This window comes from Rattus norvegicus, chromosome X (genome assembly GCF_021556685.1).
Source record: "Rattus norvegicus strain SHRSP/BbbUtx chromosome X, alternate assembly SHRSP_T2T, whole genome shotgun sequence".
In the NCBI taxonomy this organism is placed as follows: Eukaryota; Metazoa; Chordata; class Mammalia; order Rodentia; family Muridae; genus Rattus; species Rattus norvegicus.
Genome location: NC_141554.1, coordinates 47279169 through 47287768, shown reverse-complemented (window position 1 = coordinate 47287768; position 8600 = coordinate 47279169).

Sequence of the window (8600 nt, the reverse complement as noted above, 5' to 3'; positions counted from 1 at the left end):
GATATAAATGTGTCATTATAAAAATTTAACCATTTTAAGTGTAAAGTTTTGAGGAAATAATAACAACCAGAGTGTTCCATGGCCATTATTTCTATTTCCAAAATATTTTTGTAAGGTTCGAAGCAAATTTTGTAACTATTAATAATTTTCTAATCTCCTATAGAAACAAGAACCATGAGTGAAGCTGTGTGAATAGATTTTTTTGAAAACTTATAAGAAAATTCTAAATAAACAAGACAAAAATATCTTCTAATCTCTCTTTGTAAATAACATGGATTTATACTTTGAATGTGCCTTTGTGCTCCTCCTGTGTGTAGTAAATAGGACTGGGTTTTGTTTCAGTTTACCCATTATTATCCATTATTATTTAGATTATTTCTCCAAGTAAGAGTTGACATTATAACTGTATAAACTTATGTAAGTTTGACATTGTGACTGTATACAACATGAACTCAAGTAAACTTTGCTTATATGACTTTACTTAACCCTCATAATACCCTCAAAATGTAAGATGTTTGATGCCCTGAATGAAGTTGGCTATTGCCTGAGACTTTAATTTGCCTCATTTTTCAGTTTGACTTTCCCAGGTTCATACTATCGAATAGAGCAGTAGCAACTCCCCATTCTCTTTTCCCTCTTGCTAATCTTTAATCTACTTTATGCTCCTATAGATTTACCTGCTTTAAATGTTTCATGGGTGGAATCATACAGTATTTATTCATTTTTTTTATTTTTTATTTTATGTGAAATAATGTTTCCACTTTATGGCTGAGTAGTATTTATTGTATGTAACTTAACACATTCTGTTCATCTATCCATGCCCCGTTACCTGTTGTTTTACTGTCTTTTGGTTACCCTAAATAGTACTGTTATGAACATTTGTTTGCAAATACTTTTATTATTTTTGTTTCAAATTCTTTTTATTGTTATTTATTTTTTAATTATAATTTAATTGTTCTTGTATATTTTATGTATTTACCTTTCAAATGTTATCCCTTTTCCCCCTCTCCTATACCCCTCCCCTCTGCTTCTGTTACGATGCTCCAATTCCCACCCACCCACTCCAACTCCAAAGCCCTAGCATTATCCTACATTGGGGAAATGAGTCTTCATGGGACCAAGGGCTTTTCCTCTCTTTGATGCTGGACAACGCCATCCTCTGCTACATATTTGGCTGGAGTCATGGGTTCCACTCATTGGCTGGTGGTTTAGTCCCTCTGAGCTCTGGTGGGGTTTGGTTTGTTAACACTGTTGCTCTTCCTATGGGGTTGCAAATTCCTTCAGCTACTTCAATCCTTTCTCTAACTCTTCCATTGGAGTCACCATGTTCAGTCCAATGGTTAGCTCCAACCATTCTCATCTGTATCAGTAAGGCTCTGGCAGAGCCTCTCAGGAGACACCCATATCTGGCTCCTGTCAGCAAGCACTTCTTGGCATCAGCAATACTGACTGGGTTTGGTGGCTACATATGGGATGGATCCCCAGGTGGGGCAGTCTCTGTATGACCGTTCCTTCAGTCCTTGCTCCATTCTTTGCCCCTGGATTTCCTTCCATGAGTATTTTGTTTTCCCTTCTAAGAAGGAATGAAACATCCACATTTTGTTCTTCCTCAAATTCTTTTAGAAATATACCTGCTATTGGAGATTCTAAGTCATGTGGTAACTCTATATTTAAGGCAATTATTTGTGAACTATGACACTAAAGCATAAAAACAAAAGGGAAATAAATATACTAGGTAATTAAAATAAAATACTTTTATATATCAAAGACCATCAGTCAGGGAAAAATACTGCAAAGAATAAATAAATATTTTATAAATCATTTATAAGAGCTTTATATATGTTTACTACCCAGAATATTTAAAGAACTTCTATAGTTTAGTAACAAAACCACCCAGTTAAATGTGGGCGAGACTTTAAAAAATACTTTATTTTTAATTATATGTAAATTGCATAGTTTCTTCTATCCAACTGTTACATGACACCTTTCAGCTTCATCTCTTTCTCAAATTCATGGCAAATTTTTTAAATTGTTGTTTCACACACACATACACACACACACACACACACACGCGCACGCACACACACACACACACACACACACACACTTACACACATATACATGCCTGACTAAATAAATTCATAATTTCAACCTTGCAACTTGCTGGATTCTTTTTTAAATTATTTTTATTTTTTATTGCATATTTTATGTATTTACATTTGAAATGTTATCTCTTTTCCTCCCTCTTCATCCCCCTTCCCACTCCCCCTGATTCTGTGTAGATGTTACCACTCCCATCCACCCACCCACTCCCTCCTCAACACCTTGGAATTCCCCTAAACTGGGGAAACAAGCCTTCACAGGATCAAAGGCTTAACCTCTTATTGATGCCAGACAATGCCATTCTCTGCTATATATGCAGCTGGAGTTTTGGGTCCCTCCTTGTTTACTCTTTGTTTGGTGGTTTAGTCCCTGGGAGCCTTCGACAGTCTGGTTAGTTGATATTGCTGTTCTTTCTATGGGATTGCTTCTATGCCTATGATTCCAGGGGTGATCACTTGGTCTTGGATAAACAATTAAAAGGTTCATTCTGCAGTAATACAATTTCTCCCTCTTGTGCTCTCAGCATTCATTGTCTTTGTTCCTTAGGCTTTTTAGCTTTTTGTCTAGGCATGGGACTTTGTATGATTTTTCTTATCCACATTGGCATATCAACTGGTGTTGACTTTGTGTGGGGATTGTTTAGGCAGATGTGTTGCTGATATTATTTCATGGGTGTAGCTTCCATGTTATATCTCAAAGACACAATCTCCTACTGGTCCTCTGGTGATTATGACTTCTCTAGCTCCCTTTCCCTAATATTCCTTGAGTTTTAGATGTGGGAATTGTGTTTTAAATGTATTAATTGAGACTGGGACTCAATAGTCAGTTGTTTTCTGAATTTTGACCAGTTATGGCTTTTTGTAATAATCTACATCTGCTGAAAGAAAAAGTTTCTCTGATAAGGAATGAGACCTATACTATTTTTATGAATATAAACTTAAGTATTGAGAATGTAGTTAGGGATTGTGGTGATTCAGAAATTGGTGATAGTAGGCTATCCCCCAAGATCTATGATCTCATTATCTGTGGGTAGTTAACTAAGTTTCCAATACAAGGCATGATTTCTCTCAAGTTCAGCAGGCTTTTAGTCCAAACAGAGAGCTACTACTTACTGCCAATGTATAAGTTCCACAATTTTAACTTTAGGGATATCTTGCCACAATGATCATTCATTGCTGTTGTTTATACGTATCACAGCTCAGTAGGATTATTGACTGCTTTCATCCCTTGGCAGTGTGTATGGCACCTTCCAATTCTGTAAAAGTCCTCCAGGAGGAAGCTGTTGGTTTAGATTTGGCTCACATTTTCTGAGACTTGTGTTCAAAATATTTGGCATCTGCAGCAATAGAGACTCACCTTCAACTTCTGGAAGGCAATCAAAGGCAACATCAATAGCCTATATTGTTTGAATAGTCTCTTGAATTCCCCTGACTCAGAACTTGAAAGTTTTTCATACCCAGTTCTTGTTAGATAACTGAGAGCTCCCAGTGGGGCAAGCAGTATCACCCCAAGTGCTAAAATAACTACCAGCACCACCACCTGCACAACACACACACACACACACACACACACACACACACACACACACACTTTATATGTAACTTTAGGTAAATATAAAACTGATTTCTTATGACTTCTTCAAACACCTTTAGTGTTATTATCCTTCCTCTCTCACACTCTCCTTCTGTGTTGTCCTCTATTCACGCCCCATTCCCAAATTCTCTCTCCTTGTCCCAGTCATGGTCTTCTTTTTTTTACTCCAGGTAATATGCTTACATCTGAAAATTTGAAGCTAGGAACCACAGATGCAGAGCAAAGATCAGCATTTGTCTTTCTGAGTTATCTTGCTCAGAATAATATTATACGTCCATACATTTAACAGAAAATTTCATATTATTTACAGCTGGATAGAAATGTGATGCGTATATGTACACATCTTCATTGTTCATTGATCTGCAGAAGTTGTTTCCATTTCCTAACCACTACAAACAAAAAGAAACAATGGCAGGGCTGAGCAAGTTTCTGTGGAGTAGGATGTCCAGTCCTTTGGACATAAGCCAAGGAATGGTGTGCCTGGGTCATAGGATATATTTGGTTTTAGCTTTTCAAGAGTATTTTACTCTATCTTATTCTCTAGAGACAAGGTGTTCACTGAGCTTGGAGCTAAGCTGGTACCTGGAAGGCCCTAGAGATCTTGTCTCTAGTACCCTTAGAAGACACAAACCCTTAGGTTACAGGTGTGTACAGTTATGCTGGGCTTCCTAAAAGGTTGTTTAGTATTAAATTCAGATCTTTAAGCCTAAGCAGCAATTACTTCAACCTACTTAATGGTCTTACCAGCTGTGCCTTTTGCTTTTTCATCTAAATACTCATAAACACATGCACATACACACGTGTTTGCACACACACACACACACACACAGACACACACACGTACTACATTTATGAGATTTTTTTGCGCATAGTTTTTGCCTATTGCCTTTCAATAATATTTTATGTAATTTTAATTTATATTATCATAAATGATTATGATTTACATTATTACCAATGGAAGTCATATTCATTATGGAAGTTTCCAATTAAAGAGAAGATAATTTTAAAAGGCCTAAAGTGGGATCCACCTGAAGGGGAGGCCCCAAGGCCTGACACTATTATGGAGGCTATGGAGTGCTCACAAAATGGGACCTATCATGACTGCCCTCGCAAAGACCCAACAAGTGTTGAAAGAGTCAGATGCAGATATTTACACCCAACCAATGAACAGAAGCTACTGACTCCTCCCTCTGGTTGAATTAGGGAAAAGTTGGAGGAAGCTGAGAAGGAGGGCCAACATGTAGGAGGACCAGCAGTCACAATTAACCTGGACTTCCGAGATATCTTAGACACTATACCACCAACCAGGCAGCATACACCAGCTGCTATGAGGCCCACAACATATTTACAGCAGAGGACTCCTGGGTCTGGGTTCAGTCAGAGAAGATGCGCCTAACTCTCAAAAGACTGGAGGTCCCAGGGAGTGGAGAGATCTTGTGGGGGTTGGGGGATGGGGATATCCTTCGGGGATGTGGAACAGTCAGAGGGTGAACTGGGAGGGGGATAAAATCTGGAGTTTAAAAAATAATAATAAAGAAATAATAAGTAAAAGTCACATGGAATCTTAATACTCAGGAAAAACTGTTGTTAGGCATTTTGTTGCAAAATCCTCCAGGGTCTATAGGACATTTAAACTCTTGATTCATATATATTAAGCTCTCCTCTGTCCCCTAGTTAGTGTTGATCATCTCTAGGAGAATAATTCATCTCTGAACCCTATATTTTAAAGATTGCAACATAAATAAGGGAACTTGAATCATGTGTCCTCTATGAATTTATGGTCAGAACTCTTTGTGGAGTAAATCGCCACCCTCTTTTCTAACTTGTGAAATCTTACTTTACAGAAACTACACATATTCCTTTTAATTTTTTCTCTTTTTACTTTCTCCTGAGAATCAAGGCAGCTCTAACCTCCAGATAATCTACCCTCCTGAGAACTCTTCCCTGATTGGCCATACAAACTGAAGCATCCAATAGTTTGCATCTCTTCATACTAATTTAATCCAGGGGAGAATCTGATAGTAGTGATAAATATTACTTGGGGTTATACTCTCATGTAAGTCTTTAACTACAGAGAATGGGCTATTGTCATCTCAACATTAGCAGCTTCATGTTCTACTTGAGTTTAGAGGGAACAACTATTGGTCAATGGACCACCTGTATAACTGCTTTTACCTCACCTTACCATGCTCCAGTTATGTGATGAAGGCTAAGTCATCTGTATTAGGTAAACACTTTATCACTTATGTAGCTATGCAGAGCTCCAGGAGGGAAGTGACATGTAATTTCCATCCTGCTTCTGCTGTGGGATTAAATACCTTGCTCAGAGGAGGGCATATTGAAATGTACCACTAACATGGTTCCCAAAATGTCTTTAAACTATTTCTAATTCATGACAATAATGAAATTGATCACCAGCCTTTGCTAATATTGCTGATAAATTATGAGATCCCATCCTGCCATTGATCTATGTGTGCTTCTATATCTCAATTTTGTTACATTAGAACCCTTGCTATCCCTTAGAGTTATGCACAAACTCTACATTTCCAAGCTCTGACATCTAAGTCTATCACCTTATTTGAGGCCATTTTTACTTAGTGAACTTGTCTATCTTGTTCTGCCTCTCTCTTCAAATCCTTTACCATATGACTGAGTCAGAATTTTTTGGAAGTAGCAATCTGTTTCTGGTTGTTCCTGCTCACCAGTACTACCCATTTGTTAATTATGATGTATGAGAGACAGTTTCTGATTACTAATCCTAGGCTAACAATATCTCCTATGGTCATCCAAAGCCCTCAGAATTTCCCTGAAGTAAATTACTGCCTCCATATTTTTTGCCCACATTATTCTCTCTGCTAGGTTCTTCTTTCTGTTGTCTCTCAGAGTAAAATAAGAACTGATGCCTTCTGAAGAACCTCTGTGGTATGCCAGCTTCTTTTTTTCTTTTCTTTTCTTCCTTTTCTTTTTTCTTTTCTTTTCATTTCATTTCTTTTCTTCTCTTCTCTTTTCTTTTCTGTCCTGTTCTCCACCATGCAACTACAATGAAAATGTTTGAAATATTATATTTGATTCATTTTCATGGCCTTAATGTCTGCGTAGATGTCTATCATGTTTGGTGAATTAACTAGTATAAATAAAACCCTACATGTAGTTTTTTTTTTACCTTGAATTTGTATCCATGTTTCTGAAAAAGTAAAATTTACTTGTTAGATCACATTAAGCCATTGCATTTGTTTTCTTGAGTTTGTTCCCCTCCAAGAGGGGTGTGTCACATGTGTTAACAGCAAATGGCCCTTCCTTTTGAAAAATATATGATTTATTATTATAGTGTGAGTGCATAAATGTGTGCAGAAGAGGAGTGCATGTGATGGTTAGAGAGTAGCTTTTGAGTGTTGGTTCTCTCTGTGAATTCTTGGGATCAGATTCTTAAAAACATTATGGGAAGATTTTCAAACACATCTGAGAGTTGACAATTGTAATTCCTGTCACTATTAGAATCAAAATATGAATAACAGATACATGGTAGCATGTTTCTTCAACACTGATAAAATTTGTCTTTGAGTATCATTTTCAAACTTCTTCCATTCACGAACATGATTTATTAATTATTCTTTCACATAACCTCAGCTGGGTTTTCTTTCCCTGCATGCTGGTGAGTCCTTACCAGCTTTTTAAAAACATTACTATTGAAGCTACTTCTAATGACTTTCTTTTGCAGCATATGGCCTTGTTTCCATTACTATACTGCTAGATACTCTATTACAGTAGTTCATAAACATATGCACAGTACATTAGAACCCTGTTGAGAGTGTGTGAAAAGTTCCATATTGAGCTCCATCCACAGACTCTGATTTCATAATATGAAATGGGGCTGAGAATTTATGAAACTCATACTTTGCAACGTAAGTTGAGGTTCACTGTTCAACTTGTTTGCATACTACTCTGATAATGTTCACAGCTGTACCCACCTCAGTCACACTTTTTGGGTCCACTTAATTTACCACCTGGCATTAGACATTGCCAGGAAGGAGTAAGAGGGTTTTAAATGGTTTAGTAGCTCATCAATTTGATACCAAACTAGTGGGTATTATAGATAGGTCCTTTTGCTGAGAGTTACAGCTCCTATGCTTTAGTGTATCCTAGATTCCTTGTTTGATTAGAATACTTTGATTTTTCTTTTTTCCCTTTTGGAAACTGAAGGTTGGCAGGTAAATTCATTTCCACCTTCTTGCCTAGATGCTACATCTGTAGTACTGTCCTTAATTTGGCATTTGTTTTTTTACTTGCTTGCACTGATTTTTTTCCTATTCCTTGTTGTGTTAAGACACTGAGATTTGCATGGCCTTTTAGAGTTATCAGATTTGGTTAAGTGTTATTTGTCATTCTTCAGTGATAGTCAAGTTGGATGTTAGCAAGAACTTCCAGCAGCTAATGTTGTCTTTGCATCTGAAACACTGGACTCTTTCTTCAATTGATCAGTTTTCTTTTCATTTATATAATTGTTGCTCACTGATATCTGTGTGTTTCTGCAGACTCTTCGTTCCAAGGCTCCATTTTCCTTAGATCTGAGACTCAATACTGGTTTATTTCTTCTTATAAGGATGATTGTCTTGCTGATACGATCATGCAGTGAAGCTCTAAGGGTCTAGATGCCATCCTTCATATCAAAATAAGTAAAAATTATACATGTTCTTTAAAATATCTGTATAAATGTATATGGACTTATAATTAAAGATGTGTATAGTCTGAGAATCAGGAACATCGGCTTTCTAGGGGAGCTTTTAGAAACTGAGGACACTTAAGGCTGGAGAGATGGTTCACCAGTTAAGAGCATGTGCTATTCTTGCAGTGGACCCATATTGGATTCCCAGTACCCGATATGGTGGGTCACAACTGTCTGTAAC